The 20,086-nt window shown below is 39.0% G+C and overlaps 1 long non-coding RNA gene across 1 annotated transcript; it reads right to left on the bottom strand.

Moving 5' to 3' along the window:
- Nucleotides 1-1,123: 1,123 nt before the first annotated feature.
- Nucleotides 1,124-19,741, bottom strand: LOC134201470 (uncharacterized). Its single transcript, XR_009976790.1, has 2 exons — nucleotides 19,603-19,741; nucleotides 1,124-1,358 (listed from the first exon to the last, which is right to left on the bottom strand). It is a non-coding gene; the product is annotated as an uncharacterized LOC134201470 (long non-coding RNA).
- Between the last annotated feature and the right edge of the window lie 345 nt (nucleotides 19,742-20,086).

Genomic DNA, 20,086 nt, shown 5'->3' with positions numbered 1-20,086 from the left:
CCCATTATCGAACACTGTGGAGGAAAGTCACATGTGGTCGCGATCTTGAGCAGTGAGGGAACGATGAAGAAAAAGAGAACGTTACTTCTAGATATTAGGCAGGAAAATGCCTGCTAATGTTAGTGATGGCATTTGGAATTACATAGGAGTTTTTACAGGAGACATGAGGAAATGTCTTTAAGTCAAATTTAAATAAAGTTTTCACAAAAACAATTTTAATTGCGCTGGAGGTGGTAGGGCGTATTGTGAGTCCGTACGGGTACCATTTTTACTAATTCTATTGTTGTATGTGATTATTTATTTACTAACAATCACGCCACGTAAACTGGTCCCGTGATAAGTTCGTAAAGAACTTGTGTTACAGGTACCAGATAACGGATATAAATGTAAGATTTTTATTATACACATACATATATTTAATATACATCCATAACCCTGGAAAAGACATTTATATTTATCATACAAATATCTTCCCTTGGCGGGATTCGAACCCGCGACCCCCTTGTGTAGTGACCATGTCACTTACCACTACACCAGACGGCCGTTAAATGTAGTATGTATCCAGAAGTCATTTCTTCGAACTAACAACCGCAAGACTCTAATACCAAGTTGTTCCCAAAGCACTTTCCGGCAAGCAACGGTTTGGATTTACACAACACACCATCAGCTACACATACAACAGCACTAAAATTTTAACTTATCCTGAATATCGGTGCTATGCTAATCCTACTTACGATTGCACGCGAGCGCTCTTGCCTTGTGCCACACGTCAAAAACGCTTGTCCGCCGCTCATGAATGTGTGAGAAGCGTACAAAAACCCGCCAGGGGCGCTGTAATGGGCCCGAGACATTTGTACCATTATACCGCTGTATAGTTTAAATGAGAGCACGTCGGGAGCGAGGGGTGCTTTAAGAAATGATTCTGTACAATTATTTTACGTCATTTGATTGAAGCACAGCGGCATAAAGCGTCATCGAAACTAAGGTTATCTGCCCCGATCTGCCCCAAGGAAGATACGCCTGAATATTGTAATATATTAATACGTGAAGCAAAAACTTTTTATCCCTTTTTACGAAAATTACGCGGACGGATGATTATGAAATTTCTCACACTTATAGAGAATACAGTGAAGGAGTGCAGAATGCTATATTTTTTTAAATTATGCATTAATAATACATTAAATCAATAAAAAAACATTACACACACTACCATGTATTTGATACATACACATATACTCTTCGTTTATTGTCAAACTTTTGTTATTGCTTGAAGTCTGTAGTCAAATTGAGAATAGGCTAGTATTGTTTATTTTTAATATTACGAGTATTTGTCTATAGTGTTGTAGCCTTGGCGAAATCTGTAACAATAGAACCATAATGATGTTGCAACTTATAATTTCAACTAATTATAGTCGAATTTCGACTACTGCGGGACCACTAGTTCAATTGAATTGTTCGATTCACTTTATTCACACGATTCATTTTATTATTATTCTCATAATCCTCTCGCAGGTCTGCTGGAAGAGATTTCTGAAAGAAATAAGCAGTGCCTTTGTACATAATTTTCCTATTACTCTGTATTATGTCCTCTTTTCTGTGTGTGTGTACATAAATAAATAAATAAAATAAATAAATAAATTTCTTTTTTTTTTACTCTTCCCTCAGCGATCCTCGAGAGATCTCCTTGCGCCTCACTACAGTTAGAAGGAACTCTAAATACGACACAGTTTTTGTTCCGCGCTTCATTCTCCGATTTATGTTGACCGACTTGAAATCGCTATTATTTTTTTTCCTTCTTTTCGTACGTCGATTTTAGAATCACACGAGGGAAATGCGTAATTCATATTCCTATTGGTTAAACGATAGTGTTGGACTGTCGGTCAAACCTTTTTTTGTTTTTATCCAATTATCTTTTGCAGTGTCGAAGTTAGCGCCTCGCGAAAATACGTGCAGCGCTTGTTATGATCTTGAATTAATGAAGATGAACTGCCTTCAGAGCGGTCCAGGGTAGCCTAGTGAGTTTCTCGCCGGATCTTCTCAGTGCGTCGCGTTTCCGATCCGGTAAGAGATTTAACGAGGCAAACTCTCTCAGGCTGAGCCCCGTAAGCTCGCCTACTAGCCTGAAGGCTAGCAGCGATTAGTTTGAGAAAAACCAGCCTATTCATTTTAGATCTTATTTAGTTTACTAGTGGTAGGACCTCTTATGAGTCCACATGGGTAGGTACCACCGCCCCGCCTATTTCTGCCCTGAAGCAGTAATGCGTTTCGGTTTGAAGGGTGGGGCAGCCGTTGTAACTATGTATACTCGGCGAGAAACTTTTGTTTTAACTAGTTGAATCAATTTGTATAACCTCACTCTAATATCCTAACCGGGAACAACAGAATTAAAGAGAAAGAAAAAAAACAGTTAATTAGTGTTGCTATTTAAGCAATTATTTGTTTGTTTTTAAACAGCATTGTATATTGTTATAAATCAAAACGTATGAAGAGATGCTTGTGGTACTCTTTAGTTCATAAACTAGCAGATGATTTTTAGGTGTGCTGAGACGTAAAACCCGGTGGATATTTCTTCTTCTTCTTCTTCTTTCTTCGGTGTCCTCAATACTGAGGGTCGTGACCACCTCCTCGCAACAAGAGTTTATTCCGGATCATTCCACGCTATTTGTCTATCGCCGCCGAGTCTAGAGCATCGTGAACTGTGGTGTCGAGGGTAGTGCGTCAGTCCGACGTGTCAGGCCTCTACCTCGTGGTCTTCTTCCACCTACCTTCCCAGTCATCATTAGCTTCTCTAAGCTGCCGTTACCCTTTCTTGCAATACACAATATACAATACAGTCGTTACACTGTCGTGTTTATTATAGCAGACATACCCGGCTGTGACCGGATTATCCGGGTCTTAAGCTTTGTGCGAAATCACATTCAGTCATTGCGTGATTAAACAAACACATTCTCACATTTCATCACGTCACTGTAATAAACTTAGATTATCACAATCAAAACTGAAGACCTTAAAAACTTATAAAGAAAAAGAAAGCTACAAAAATAAATACCAAACGTTTGATTCGCTCCGGAATTCGCATAGTTTTTTTGTCGATCCCCGAAATACCGCGTGAATCACTTCATTAGTAAAATGGTTTTTGTCGTGGAATACCTACAACGGAACCAACCGACTTTATGCATCTGGCATTATCTTGTCAACTTGATGGAAGCTCGTCGGAGAAGCACGTTGTACACGGAGCTTACAGCGCGTGGGTTTTTTTTTATTGCTTAGATTGGCGGACGAGCTCACAGCCCTGGTGTTAAATGGTTACTGGAGCACCTGGTGTTAAATGGTTACTGGAGCCCATAGACATCCACAACGTAAAAGCGCCACCCACCTTGAGATATAAGTTCTAAGGTCTCAAATATAGTTACAACGGCTGCCCCACCCTTCAAGCCGAAACGCATTACTGCTTCACGGCAGAAATAAGCGCGGCGGTGGTACCTACCCGCGCGGACTCATAAGAGGTCCTACCACCAGTAAATAAGATTTTGAAGATCACACTGCTGTTTTCCATACACCGTCCACTGAGTTTCTCGCCGGATCTTCTCAGTGGGTCGCGTTTCCTGGTGGTAGATTTTGCGAAGCAATGCTCTTGATTGAGCCCGTAAGCTCACTTGGAATAGCCCGCTAGGCTACCAGCAACTAAGTTTAAAACTGCCGTTATAGAGGTTAAAGGGTCAGAGTATACTCTTGAGCATCAGAACAAACCCTTGTCTCATCGAGGGCCATGGACATCTCAACGTGAATATCTTGAGAGTGGAGTTTCACTTTTACTGCACCATGCATATTATCTTCGTAGCAAAAATAAGCAGTCCGTATTCAGGTTACTTCGTCTTAATCTATACATATAAATAAAATTGGAGTGTCTGTTTGTAAAATTGAAATAACTGCTTTTTACCACATGCATATGAATATATATACGGTACATACGCCAAAATAACATTTTTTACAATTTTTGTCTGTCTGTCTGTCTGTCTGTCTCTTTGTTCCGGCTAATCTCTGGAACGGCTGGACCGATCTTGACGGTACTTTCACTGATAGGTAGCTGATGATATAAGGAGTAACTTAGGCTACTTTTTTTAGACTAGCTTCGCCCCGCGGCGTCACCCGCGGTACGACAATAACCGCGGGTAGCATAGCGGGACTCGACTATCAATAATAAAATTTAATGTTTCCGAAGCGAAGCGAGGGCGGGTCGCTAGTATATAATATAATATCACCATCTATTATAGTACGTTACTCGATTTTCAGAGATCGTTGATATATTCTATTGTCATTACACGGTATGTTATACTCACGGGCTTAATATTCGAATATCACTTTAGTCGAAAACAAAAATTTGTAAATTGTAAAGTTATCGAAACGCCAGTAACAATCCTAAGCAGCGACTGTAAAAAAGGCTCTCTTCCATCTGCCGGGAACGTGTTATGAGCTTCTTCGGACACATCATGCGGTCTCCTAGACATGAATTAGAGAAGCTCATAATTACGGGTCGAATAGAAGGCAAGCGCGCCGTGGGCAGAACACCAGCCAGATGGTCAGATGTAGCAAGAGAAGCACTCGGTGGTAGTCTGTACCATGCAGTCCATGCCACCCATGATCGAGCACATTGGAAGTACATCGCATGTGGTCGCGATCCTCAGTAGTGAGGGAACGATATAGAAGAGAGCGACTGTAACTGGTTACGTACTCTTGACTTCGTTAGATAAACACAATAAAGATTTAGACAGAAATAGGATATGAATAAAGAAATAGAATATGTTGTTTTCGAAGCAATTAAACGCGGCAGAAATAGTAGTAAACCTAAAAAATAAAAATAAAACAGTTCTCATTCGTCACTGTCCGTCCCGTGAGCGGTGAATATCCCCCATAAACAAACTTACCACTTAATCGAATCACAATAATGGAGTGCGCAAATCGATGGGGTTCGCGCCGCGTCTATGGGATTTGTTTTACACACCCCCCGGGCCTTGTTAGATTGAGTTACAATGTGTTTTGGGTTGCCAGAATTTATTTAAGGGCGAAAGTTTTTTTTTTTTTCACTACGCTTTGCTACGCTCAGGAATTTATTCGTGGTATTAGTTAAAGGTACCATAAGTAATTTTGTGTCATTTAAGAGCTTTTTTTGTAAAGAGTCAGTGCTTTCTTCGGTTTTAACGAGTCGTAGATATAATTAAAATTACTATTACGGTTTAATCGCGTGTTTGTTTATTAAATATTTTTACGAAAAAATAGGCGAATAATCAGTCCGATATTATTTCTGCCCTGCCTATTTCTGCTGTGAAGCAGTAATGCGTTTCGGTTTGAAGGGTGGGGCAGCCGTTGTAACTATACTTGAGACCTTAGAACTTCTCAAGGTGGGTGGCACATTTATTTTGTAGATGTCTATGGGCTCCAGTAACCACTTAACACCTCGTATCTCAAGGCTGCATTTGCGTTGTAGATAGATATATAGAAGTCGTCCTGGCCTAAAGGATAAGACGCCCGGTAGGCATTCCTATCTAGCGGTGCAACGGTGTTTGAATTTTATAATTGTTGTGGTACCAATTTTTCTAATGAAATACGTACTCAACAAAATAAAAGTTCACGATTGACTTCCCCGGTGAAGGAATAACATCTATACTAATATTATAAAGAGGAAAGATTTGTTTGTTTCGAATAGGCTCCGAAACTACTGGACCGATTTGAAAAATTCTTTTTCCATTAGAAGCCGACATTGTCCCTGATGAACATAGGCTACTTTTTTAAAAAAAAAAAATATTTTTATTTTTTGGTTTCATGTGTGTTTTAATGTTTCCGAAGCGAAGCGAGGGCGGGTCGCTAGTTGTGTAATAAAAATCAAACCCGCAAAATTATAATTTGCATAATTATTGATAGTAGGACGTCTTGTAAGTCCGGACGGGTAGGAACCACCACCCCCTCCCTATTTCCGCCGTGACGTAGTAATGCGTTTCGGTTTGAAGGGTGAGGTAGACGTTGTAACTGTAATGAGACTTTAGAACTTATATCTCAAGGTGGGTGGCGATATTTACGTTGTAGATGTCTATTGGCTCCGGTAACCACTTAGTACCAGGTTGGCTGTGAGCTCGTCCACCGATCTAAGCAATAATAAAACAAAAAAAATCTTACGCACTAGCCGAGGGTCCTTCTAAAATGGACGCGCAGTGAACGTGTTAACCAAATTCAGCATTGTATGATACGCATCGACGCTTGAGTGTCGGACGCGGTTCGTCCAGAGGTCCAGGACCCTCTATACGCGGTCCAACAGGACGACGACGGAGAAAACGTCACCGGAACATACGGTAGGTAAATTGGATAACGCTGTTGCGTTGTGTTAAATGAGACTGGACTGTATTTATTGGTCTTGATATCTTTATTAGTCCTAATGTGACAAATTAAAGATATACTAGTGGTCCCGCAGTAGTCGAAATTCGACTATAATTAATTGAAATTATAAGTCTCAACATTATTATGGTCCTATTGTTACAGATTTCGCCAAGACTACACTATAGACAAATACTCGTAATATTATAGATAAACAATACTAACCTATTCTCAATTTGACTACAGAATTTATGCAATAACAAAAGTTTGGCAATAAACAAAGAGTATATGTGTACGTGTGCGTCAAATACATGGTATGTAGTGTGTGTAATGTTTTCTTTATTGATTTGATGTATCTTCTATGCATTATAAAAAAAAATTAGCATTGTGCACTCCTTCTCTATATTCTCTATAAGTGTGGAAAATTTCATACTCCTCCGTCCGCGCAATTTTCGTAAAAAAGGGATACAAAGTTCTTGCTTCCCGTATTAATATATAGATAAAATATTCGTTCAACAATTTGTGCTAATTTAATGTGGCTTTATTGCTTAAATGACGCGGCGTTTGGAAGCAGTATTAAAGACCGTATGCTCCCGGACATTATACATACTACCGATGCCCGTAATAGGAATAGCGCTTTAACAACAGAAGGATTCGTTTTGCCCCGTCAAAGCCTCCTCGATTCTGATTTGGACGTTTGTTTTCAGAATGAGTTATTCATGAAGCTTATAGTTTATTAAGGACTGCGGGATCACAGACAAATGATCGTTGATACACGCAATTTTTAAGCTATTGCATAGCTTCTAACGCGGGCCTTGAACGCGGCGACTGAATCAAGAAATTCCGTAACGAAAATAACCTGACACCCTCACTACGCCTACTATGCAGCTCGCGTTCAACACATTCACACGTTGCGCTTGTGTAGTGTTTGTGAATAAGCGCGCGGTGTGACGTCGCGCTGCATGAGCATCATGAAAAGTCTGCCCATCTCTCTCTCACGCAGTCTAGCTTATGAGTGTGAAGGGGATAGTTAATGGTTCGCTTTTGTTAATGTTTATAAATATGGCGTGGTCTTATTGTTATTATTGTTTTAATATAAAATTAATAATGTCTAATTGTACTTGCATAAGTTGATAAAAAATGCTTTGCCACGGCAGTCCCCGAGTGCCACAAGTCTTTTTTTTTGTATTGCTTAGATGGATGGACGAGCTCCCAGCCCACCTGGTGTTAAGTGGTTAGTGGAGCCCATTGACATCTGCAACGTAAATGCGCCACACACCTTGAGATATAAGTTCTAAGGTCTCAAGTACAGTTACAAGGCTGCCCTACCCTTCAGAACGAAACGCATTACTGCTTCACGGCAGAAATAGGAAGGGCGGTGGTACCTACCCGCGCGGACTCACTAAAGGTTCTACCACCAGGAGTACATAATTCCAACCAGCCACGTGCCATATTTTGGACTCCAATTGTAACAAGAAATACAAAAATTTTGCAAAGTTTCAACTCAACTTAGACAATTACCTGTCAACCAGTTCAATTTGTGTTAGTGTAGATTCTGAAATTGGTATTTACTTCAATTATATATTTATGTTTCATAGGTATTTTAAGTATGTTTTATATTTTTTAATTTTTTTTTATTGCCGTATAGGCAGACGAGCATACGGCCCACCTGATGGTGAGTGGTTACCGTCGCTCATGGACGTCAGCAATGCCAGGGGCAGAGCCAAGCCGCTGCCTACCGTTGAAGAAGGACATGTCATAGCGCTCGGGAAACACCGTGGAGGGGAGCTCATTCCATAGCCGGATGGTACGTGGCAAAAAAGACCTCTGGAAACGCACTGTGGATGACCGCAGAGGCTCCAGGTAGTATGGATGAACTCTACTACGGTGGCGGGCGGTGCGATGGTAAAAACGAGATGACAGTATTATTTCGAACAATTCCTCAGAGCACTCCCCGTGGAACATACGGTACAAAATACAGAGGGAACCGAAGTCCCTCCGCAGACCCAGAGGTTCCAAACGATCCGTAAGAACGGGATTATCGATAATCCGAACGACTCTATTGTTTATTGTAAATTGTTTATTCTTATTTATGTTTAAAGAAGCAAAATTATTATTACGTCACATTGTGTATTTGTATGTATATTTATAAATGTGTTTATGATAGGAGGTGTGTATGTGTGGGTGTTTACATATATATATTGGAATTGATTGGTAAACCGCATGTAATTAGTTTCCAAACGATTCTTTTCCACCTAATGGTTGTCTAGAAGAGATCACTCTTAAGACCACCAATTGTACTTTTTTATATTTAATGTTTCGCATTTTCTTTTGTTGGTATAGGTACAATAAAGAATCTCTCTGTCTCTCTCTTTGTTTTTGTCTCAAAAAGTATTGTTGGTTATCAACCTGGGTTAGACCATACAGTGTGGTCAATTCAGTTCCATTACTAACTGCTATTTCATTACAAGTTATCACCGCATTCCTGGGATACTAAATATAAACTATTTTAATGAGCCACGACTAACTTTATTACACTCTCAATGGCTTTATAATAAATTAATAAGGATCGAAAACGATTTATCACTATTAGAAAACCGTGTAGCAATTTTAAATTGACTTCAAACTAATCTGGTCTTAACGGCGTGAGCGATAAAATACAAATTTAATTGTAAGCCGGTGGATTATGTTTCAAAAACACGTAGTTTAAGAAATCTACTCTATTGTCTTATAGATAAGGATTAAATTCAAACTAGTCGCCTTAATGGTTTCAGTTGCGGATGAAAACCCCTCATCCGTCCTTATCCCGCAGGCGAGTTAGACAGCACCTCTCTCTCTCTAGCATGAGTATATTGATTTTCCGAAAATACGATGAACACTTGAAGGTACTTGGATATTTGACAAACCTTTCTTTTGTTCGTATTTGTTGTTGGAAACCCAACAAATTGGTATAAAACCTTTTTTATTGTTGTGGTTGTGGTTTCTGACGTTACATTTGAATTTTGAATTTTGGAACGTCTTCGTTTTGTCCATTCTCTTTTCATCCGTGCTATTTATTGTACGCGATTTATAAAATTGTAAAAATATACAAATTTTATACGTGCAATCCTCGCGAGTTTATTTATCAAGTTCCTTGCCCATCCTAATCATACAGTCCACTACATAATTGTTTTTCAGTTGGATGTCGTCCGCGTCAGATATTATTTGCAAATTGTCTCTAAAGAAGACCTGTTTTGTATTTAAATTATTAAAGGGAAGTCATACTACTATAAGTATTAAAGTTTTTGGTGCTAGAGCGTATTGTAGGCCTAAATCGTCTTCTCGCATTAAAACTGTATAATTTCAAAACTTCAAACTAATTTTACAGAAGAATGTTTTTAAGGTTTAACATGTAACATTTTTAATATTAATCATCTTTGCAACAACATTTTTTTTACTTTTTACCAGTTACATTATCTGTCTTTTAAAGTAAGATAAAATTATGTATTAATTTTGTTATAATAATAGTAGGCAAAACATAGGTAAACTAAAAAAATTTAAATAAAACTAAACTACGCTCTTTTGACAGTATTTATGAGAAAAATACTGGTGATAATACCAAATGATTCCGCGTATTAACTCAATTTCGAATATTTTTGGAAATTGTACACTTTTAATGCGAAAAGACGAAATTGGCTGCTTGCTATTCAAGCGTGCCGGTCCGAAGTAGAAGAACTCATTGTCCTGGTCTCCGTAACTGTCATAGCTATCAAGATATTCAATGAAAAAGGCCTCAATTGCGCTAAAGACACCCTCCTAACAAGTTTGCATAAAGAAGTCCAAAGAAACACCCTCAATTGAGTATCTTCGCTGGACATTCCCCAAAATATCTTATCTTACATGACTCCAGGACCCTTTCACCACTTAACAATAACCGAATTAAAAGCTGTTTTCGTTATATGAGATTGATTGTATGAACATAATTCCGTGGATTTTCCCAATAAGTCTCTCATAGGAGAGAAAAAGGGAAAAAGGGCTCACACAAATCTCGGATCGTTTTCCAGCGATGCTCTAGTCAAACGCGCGGCTGTAGGAAGATAATAACTACCATCCCGCCTATATCTGCCGTGAAGCAGTAATGCGTTTCGGTTTGAAGGGCGGGGCAGCCGTTGTGACTATACTGATACCTTAGAACTCATATTTCAAGATGAGTGACGGCATTTACGTTGTAGATATCTATGGGCTCCGGTAACCACTTATCACCAGGCGGGCTGTAAGCTCGTCCTCCCATCTACGCAATAAAAAAATAAAAAAATGTTTTTCCTAAACACCTCGCGCATCTTAGACACAAAACAATTTTGACGCTTTTAATATCGCGTCTTTTATCATCATTTTCGACATTTTAAATATTTCGCAAGGTGAAGAGTTGGATGAGAGAAGCCGAGAATTGTCTTCAGCGGCGTGCAACCGGCAACCTATTTCCACTCCCATGACTACTTAACACCAGAAGGGCCGTCAGCACGTTCACAATAATCACGAAAAAAAAACCTCTTGCAAAAGCTCATCGCTTTAAACTTTAATACTAACGATCCTTACGGAAGTTTTATGTAATGATCGGTGCCTTTGTTAAATTCTTCTCAATAAATGAAAGCATTTTGGGAACTGCATTAATTAAACAGTCCATCGGTGGGCTCGGGGGAAGCTCAGCCTCAATTAGTTAGCAAAATCAGCATTATAGTTTTAATTAGCTACCCAGCGCACGATCGCTTAAGGCGAAGTTAGATGTCGAACTGATTTGATTTTTAAAGAAAAAAAAAAATGATTTTAAAGTCGTCGTGGCCTAAAGAATAAGACACTTGGTGAGCTCGTATCGAGCGATGAGACAGTGCCGGTGTTCGAATCCCGCAGACAGGTAACAATTTTTTTAATGAAATATGTTCATGATTGACTTCCACGCAAGGAATAACATTGTGCAATAAAAATGAAACTTGCAAAAATTTAATAATCACTATACAGACAGTGACCTCAAATCTCATAATAGGTGACTGGATTCACATTCTAATGTCTATGAGCTTGTATACTCGTCAAAGTAAAAAAAAACATGAAAAATACAGGGAGGATAGTACGAAAGTTATGTGGCCTCAGGAACTCCTTGACTATTAATTAAAAGATTTGTCACATAGCGCCATGTTTGGTGCCATCCTACCGAACAAACAAACATACGAGTCGTCTATTATCAAAGGTGGCAATCTGTGCATTTGGACAAAAAAAATTTATTGATATGTCAATACAGATTGATTTGAATATAATCGTCTCCTTCAAAGAATACGGTTCAAAACCTGCATTAAATAAAGGTTAATACTTAACCTGTTATTTATCTAAGATGTCGTTCCGAAGAGTTTTGTGACTGCCAATGGAATACAAAATCAATAATTCGTTTTTTTGATTTACCAATCATTGTCCAAAAGTCAGATTGCCGGCTTTGATAATAGTCGACTCATACGCTCCTCTATAAAGTATAGACTTGGGAAAAGAAATTGAGACAATGACTATATTTTTTTTCCAATGGCATTATTCCGCGCATTAAACTACTTTCAGATTACGCTATACTATAGTGCCATATAGTATAGCAGTCTATACTTAGCCAATAATAGTACGGTACAGTGTGAGCGTGTCCATAACAATATATGGTGTGCGATATTGTTGTGCTATGAGCTATATAGTATATGGTATTATATTGTAGCGTAGTCTGAAAGCTTAATTACCAAAAGACAACGTCACAATGCCCATAGTAGCAGAAGGACTACATTCCAATGACCAGTATCTATTCTTTAATCAACTCTAAATACACAAACAACAATCGCTTTTAGTATTTTAGTGTAAGTGAAACAATATTGAATTTAGTTCGAAAGTTAATTTGGCCCTTAAACATCCACGCCTTCAGTCGGTCACAGCCCAAGGCAGTCACGCACACACAGAACGAAGCGCAGCTATTGGTCGAGAGCGTGTAAAGAGCCCGCACACATAAAACGCGAGCTATGCAGATACTTGTATACAGGGTGGTTCGGTTTGTCTTTAGAAACTTCTTCCTTTTCAATCGATTTCAAAACAAGAAGCACGTCTTCAATTAGACTGTATCTTTTATGTGTGTTATTAACTCAGTACTTTCTAGGTGAATCGATTATGACTTTTTTTGTTTATTTGAAACCTGATGCTTCTCTTATGGACTCATTAAAATGCTATCAAGATCTGACCAGTAATTCTGGAGTTAACTTAAACAATGCAGATTGAATTGACTACAACTAATTCTCGCTCTCTTTGGCTGAAGTACCCGTCGCTTGCGATGAAGGGCTCGGCGAGTAAATTAACCCACAGACACAGCCCACTGAGTTTCTCGCCGGATCTTCTCAGTGGGTCGCGTTGCCGATCCAGTGCTAGATTCTGCGAAGCACAGCTCTTGCCAGGGTTCGTGTTAGCAACATCGTCAGGTTTGAGCCCCGTAAGATCACCTACTAGTTAAGGTTACGGTGAAATAGCCTCTCAAGGCTCTCAATTTAGGTAGGAATAAAAAAAATGAGACAAAAACGCTGACCGGTCCTTGAGGTACCTAAAAGCACCGTTAGTGGATCAGAAATGACAAATATTTGCGCTAAACTTTTAGCGACACCCTGTATACGAAAGTACTGCTCGCAATAATGACACGTTTAACCGACCTAGGCACGTCCCAACCACCACACACCCCTTCGCAGTAATGGGAGGTACCCTTGTAATAAATACAGTAATGTATTATACTTACGGTACGTATTCGTTGTAATAATAATAATAATTAAAGTGATGATTCAAAATAATGGATGTGCACTTTTCGGAATGTAGTTTTTTTTTAAATACAATGATACCTCATGGTGCCTTTTTTATTGCCTAGATGGGTGGACGAGCTCACGGCCCACCCGGTGTTAAGTGTTTACCGAAGCCCATAAATAAGAGCCTAACCTGGTAATAAATGACCCCTCTTGGGACGTAAGATAAAGGATTTCGATTTAATCGTAATATTTCTATTTTTTCATTCAAATCCGTTTGCATACAGACTGCATTGTAGCAGAAATATCCAAGACTAAAATTCTAATTTAAATAAATAGACTCTTATGGCTGGAACTTATACAAAAAAGAAAATATACATTGACAAAATAAAACATAAAACATAGAAAATCAACATCATGAGTTGAAGTTAATTAAATATGCGTTTTTAAGAGTAACTTGAAAATTTTCAGATCTTTATGAAATTAGACCCCATGATAAGCACCCGCTTTCACATAGAAAGCATTAAAGTCGGTACATCCAGATAAAACTTTTAGTTGTAACACACATAAAAAATATATTGTATTGTATTGAGAAGCTACTTCTTTTTTGATGTCGGTTAAAAAAAAAACAGGAAATTTTTTTGAATTGATATGTCTAAAATGACATTCGCTCGCTTCCAAACCCTACTCATACAAACTATACCCTAACTATTTCTGTCGTGAAACGTTCTGTCCATGCGGCAAAAAAGAGTAGGAAAACTCAAGCTTCTAAATAATCGGCTGTACTACTGCATACTGTTGTCTATGGACTGCAAAAACCGAATAGAACAAAAGCAATATAAGCTGCTCTCTGAAAAACTGCGAGTAATTATTGATCAGCAGACGGATCCACAGACACAGCCCACCGAGTTTCTCGGTGGATCTTCTCAGTGGGTCGCGTTTCCGATCCGGTGGTAGATTCTGCGAAGCACTGCTCTTGCTAGGCCCTGTGTTAACAACGCCGCAACATTGTCAGGTTGAGCCCCGCGATCTCACCTAGTTGTTAGGGTTGAAATGGCTTCTCGAGGCCATCAGCTTAGGGAAGAAAAAAAGACCAGCATACAGATTCACTGCCCTTATAGTGTTGAACAGTTTCAGGATACCACCTTCAGAGATTGAAGTCTGAATTGTGACCCAAAACGTCTATTCACCCCTCTAAACTGAACAATAGGACTTCTTTACAGCAGAAGCGGGTAGGATGATGACAGCCACTCCTATTAGCTAGCAATACACACTTCTAGCAGTAAAAGAATTACTTTCGACAAAACAATCAATGGTAGAGCAGGAAAAGTAGCCCCGATTACTGTGTAACATAAGCCTAGCTACTCGACGGCAGCTAATGCCATAAACGTAGCGTAACATAACACTTCCAATCAAGTTTTATTGGCGCCCGAACGATCTGCTGGAGGCATCATAAATCGTAAAAAGATAGAGACTTTCGATATTAGGATTGCTCCACTGTACACCGGCTATGATAACACCAGAATTATATTGTTTTAGAATCGATTATTCGTTGTTACGAATGTAAAAGGTTTGTTGCCGCGATCTGGGAATTCCCTTTTTCATAACAGAGTTTTTTTTATTGCTTAGATGCGTGTACGAGCTCACAGCCCACCTGGTGTTAAGTGGTTACTGGAGCCCATAGACATCTACAACGTAAATGCGCCACCCACCTTGAGATATAAGTTCTAAGGTCTCAGGTATAGTTACAACGGCAGCCCCACCCTTCCAACCGAAGCGCATTACTGCTTCACGGCAGAATTAGGCAGGGTGGTGGTACCTACCCGTGCGGGCTCACAAGAGGTTCTACCACCAATAATTACGCAAATTATAATTTTGCGGGTTTGATGTTTATTACACGATGTTATTCCTTCACCGTGGAAGTCAATCGTGATTATTAAGTACGTATTTCATTAGAAAAATTTGTACCCGCCTGCGGGATTCGAACACCGGAACACATCGCTCAACATGAATGCACCGGACGTCTTATCCTTTAGGCCACGACGACCTAAATCTATAATGCTTAATTATTATCACAATAAAAACAATGTCTTATAACAATTTAAAGTGAGAGCCATTACCGAGTCCCAAATAGAACGAATCCATTCGATTATTTTCAAGGCATCGCGAGTGAAGTGGCGATGTATAATGAAGTTCAATACATATATTAGACTGGATGTTTGTTAGGCAAATTGACTTCCACGGTGAAGGAATAACATCGTGTAATAAAAATCAAACCCGCAAAATTATAATTTGCGTAATTACCGGTGGTAGGACCTCTTGTGAGTCCGCACGGGTAGGTACCACCGTCCCGCCTATTTCTGCCGTGAAGCAGTAATGCGTTTCGGTTTGAAGGGTGGGGCTGCCGTTGTAACTATACCTGAGACCTTAGAACTTATGTCTCAAGGTGGGTAGCGCATTTACGTTGTAGATGTCTATGGGCTCCAGTAACCACTTAACATCAGGTGGGCTGTGAGCTTGTCCACCCACCAACGCAATAAAAAAATAAAAATAAAAAAAATAAGAAAATTGCATGATGACGCGCTTCTTCATTTAACACGTATCATTACTGTTGAGAGGCGAGGCTATTTATTTAACATACAAGCGAAATGACTCTATGAGACAGTAATTAGCGCCTCTTTGGCTTATGATGTCGTTTTTTTCTTACCTATTTTCTGGTAGCTTAATTTATATTTCAGCTACGCGCGGACGGCTAAGTGCTCACACAGTAAAATGTATTTTTTGTATTGACCTCTATAGAAAGGGCGCGACCACTTTATATTCAATAATACCAATAAGAAAAATCGTATATACGGAACCGATTTGATGATAGGCTGTAACTACTAATTGCCGAGTCATCCTGTTTGCTTATGCCGAATGCTTTCCTCGTCACAATTTTAATGACGAATGTAGACCCCCGGCCAATGTTGGCAGCGATTCCATGAATGCTCCTACCGGCTCTATTCATTAAATAATCAACTTTGTGAATGAAGATGAGTAATTACATTGGACTGGTGGTAGGACCTCTTGTGAGTTCGCACGGGTAGGTACCACCGCCCTGACTATTTTTTTTTATTGCCCTTGTAGGTAGACGAGCATACGGCCCACCTGATGGTGAGTGGTTACCGTCGCCCATGGACTTCAGTAATGCCAAGGGCCGAGCCAAGCCGCTGCCTACCGCTTAATACACTCCACAAGCCTCGTTTGAAGAAGGACATGTCATAGCGCTCTGGAAACACCGTCGAGGGGAGCTCACTCCATAGCCGGATGGTAGGGGAGCGAGGGGCTTGTTGTAACAGTTTTCATGAAAATTAATATATCTTGAGATTCATTGATTAAATTGCTACTAAATAAAAACGGATAGATGCTGTAACTCTTCCTCTACCAAATCAAGTAAAAATAATAACATAACTATTGGTCATTATTTTACAATCAATTTTTTTCTAGAAGAAGTGCGGTGTTACAACTTACCTCGTGTTTGGGGCAAGTTGTAACGTCTACCGGGGCAAGTAGTAACGACAATTCTTTGTTTATTTTTAACAAAATTGACATCTTTCTAAAGTAGGTATTTTGTAATTGTTATCAAAAATCAAACTTTTTAAGCCTAAAAATTAAGTAATTAACAGTTTTATTTAGTTAAACACTACTTAGAATCATCATGGCGCTTTTAAATTACAGTAAGTACATAATTAAATTATTAATATCTATCTAACAAAGTATTGCACTTATATAAGAATTAACATTTTGTGGGTTTTATTATAATTGAATTCAGTCTTCATCTGAGCTACAATTAATACAAATAAAAAATAAAGTGTCTCCTGTAGCACATTCTACAAGTACCCACATCTTAAAAAATGATACACTCGACCCCATCTTCTTTATTTGAATCTGTGTAAGCTTCACAACATACCAGACAATACCACTCTTCTGATTCAGATTTTGTTGATTTACCTTTGCCTTTTCCCTTCCCCTTTCCTTTACCTTTTTCTTTAATATTGATATCTTTTTTCTGTTTTTTCTTTATCTTTTCTTCATATTTTGCGTCTGCTATTTGTATTAGTTTTTCTTGGTATCGCCTTTCGTATAGGTCTAATCTTCGATGGCGAAAAGGTTTTTTGTAGACTGTTGTAACACGTTACAACAAGCCCCGGGATTTTGTTACAACTAACCCCATGGTATGATTTTTAACGTTTATCAAGATAACAATTTAAACAATGTAGCGATCTTAAAAACTGTTACACATTATCAGAGATAGATAAATTTGAATGTAAATAAGATATAGAAAGTTTGAAATTAGGCGATAATAATAACGCAAACCAAAATTTTACGACAGTACAATTTTATATTACCTGGCAAAAATGAAGTGCATGTATATTTTCGCTCATTGCACTGGCCGGCGGGACATTGGCTATGGCAACATGATGCAGTGCGGTTTATAGGTCAAATCGAGTCAAAGAAATACGCTAATATAGTTTAAGATCCTAGTGAAAAGGGCCTGTTACTACTTACCCCTGTTACAACAAGCCCCTCGCTCCCCTACGTGGCAAAAAATACCTCTGGAAACGCACTGTCGATGACCGCAGTGGCTCCAGGTAGTGCTTTAAAGACATAGATATAATGCTGTAGCTTAGGTTACGAGTGAATTCTGGCTGTTTTTTTTTCCTACCTATTCTAGTAACGTCGAGGGGTTGTTCTAGATTCGCCGAGCTAGTAGGTGAGCTCACGGGGCTCAAACCTGACGACGTTGCTAACACGAACCCTAGCAAGAGCCGTGCTTCGCAGAATCTACCACCGCATCGGAAACGCGACCCACTGAGAAGATCCGACGAGAAACTCAGTGGGCTGTGTCTGTGGGTTAATTAACTCGTAGAGCCCTTCGTCGTAAGCGACGGGTTCGACGAGAACGAAGACCGGTCTGGCTCTATAACTACCGTCAAATGTATTTAAAACTTCAATATCTTGTCTCAAACGCCACCTAGCGTGCGTTGATCGTACTATAATATATCCTATTTGCTATTCTGATACATAAGCTTAAAACATTGTACAGTTTCATTAAAATCGTCTTGTATTTCTGACGCTTAGGAACAACAAACATCCACCAATCCTCATAAAGGAAGATCCAAGAGAGCCTCAAAAGAGAACGCGTAAGAAAATTCTCTTCAATCGAATTATTCAGAGGATCTAAACGATATGAATGTGTGCGGTGAATCCGGAGATATTTCTCATGACATCATCGCATTAGCTTAGCATGTGCGTTCGTATGTAACGGAATTATTGAACGTCATTCTCATTGATTTCAAGACGGGAACAACAGAATAAAAAAAAAACACTAATTAGTTCGTTAATTATTTAAGTGTTTTTTTTAAATGCATTAATTATTTTAGGGAAACGCGGTCCGCACTCACGAATAACTTCCATGACCAATTGTCGTCTAGTAAAAAATGGAACCCTCAATAATGTATCTATTAACTTGCGTAAATACTGATTTTAAGGAATATTATCAATCCGCACAAATGTCGCCTCATGGCCTGTGTCGCCATCATATCATATATACACAATGGCGGATCCAGGGGGAGGGTCATGGGGGTCATGACCACCCCCTGAGCTGGGTCCAGGACTTAGGTGGACCACTAATTGAATATAATGATTTTATTTATATATTTTGTCACCATACAGATTTTATGTAACTACATACCTTTAATATTTAATTAATTTGATATAATATAATAACTTTGTATAATGGCAAACGTTTGGGAACGAACGCATCTAAATTTGACTATGTGACCCACTCCTGGTGCCAAAGCTGGATCCGCCCTTGTATATACATTTATTCAATCCTTCGATTCGAGACGCGTTGAAATAAGCGAAGAAAAGTAAACAAAATCCTCAAAATCCACAGTCCGAATTGCGCGTCAATCGCCATTTCGGGATACGTTCCAACCTCAATTTGTGTTTCAATAAACCGTTCCCTGTTACATAGTCGAAAACTATTTCCCGAAAATCGGTTTAAAAATAAATATAAAAAGCAATAAGCTGTAAATCTAGGGAGGGCGGTTAAATTCGTTCAAAGAGCACGAAGCGTTCCGGTGGTATCGGTCCCGACGGATCGATTCGCGCCAAAAGATTTCTGAACGAAAAAAAAACGACGTCCATTTTGCTTTGACACCTGAGACTTGATTACGCGGGAACGTGGAATTAGAATAAATACATAACTTTTTTTTTTTGTATTCTGTCAGAGATTACTTTGAATGTAAATAGATAGGCGAATTTATATTTCGCCGAGACGCTGTGTTTTCTGCGGATATTTTCGGATAAAGCTTAGAATTTCACTGACGGCTTTCACCTACGACTATTATTAACAAGCTTATCTTAGTATAAATTGCTTCATTTTATAGAAGGAATTTGATAAAAGAACTTATACCATCAAGCATATTGCCCATCCAGCTCTCGTTGACATGAACAATGCAGATGCAATGAAGATCGTTTGAAGAAGACAAGATGACGCTCAGAACATGCCGTGGCAAAAATCATCTGCTTAAACTAACTATGGTCTAAATATTATCTTAGCTGAAAAAGAAAGTTATTTTTAATAATCTTAAGATTAGCTTTGTTCGAGTCTTGCGAGTTGATATGAGTTGATACTTGATACTGGATACACATTAACCACATAAATCTAATGTTCATTACTATCCGCGTAAGGTAGTTTGTTTGTCTTGTAGTATTACTAGGCAGAAACGCGTGCCGCAAACATCGTCAGCATTCAGGTGAACTGCTTCGTCGAACACGGTGGCGATAAAAAAAAGTACTAATGCCATCACGGGCCCTTTAGGTTAGATTTGGCTTTTTAACTCCAAATCCTTGGGCTAAACCATAGATTGAACGTATTGAAATGTCATATTAAACAT

Source organism: Bombyx mori, chromosome 26 (genome assembly GCF_030269925.1).
Source record: "Bombyx mori chromosome 26, ASM3026992v2".
Taxonomy (NCBI): Eukaryota; Metazoa; Arthropoda; class Insecta; order Lepidoptera; family Bombycidae; genus Bombyx; species Bombyx mori.
This window is presented reverse-complemented; position numbering and strand designations above follow the sequence as displayed.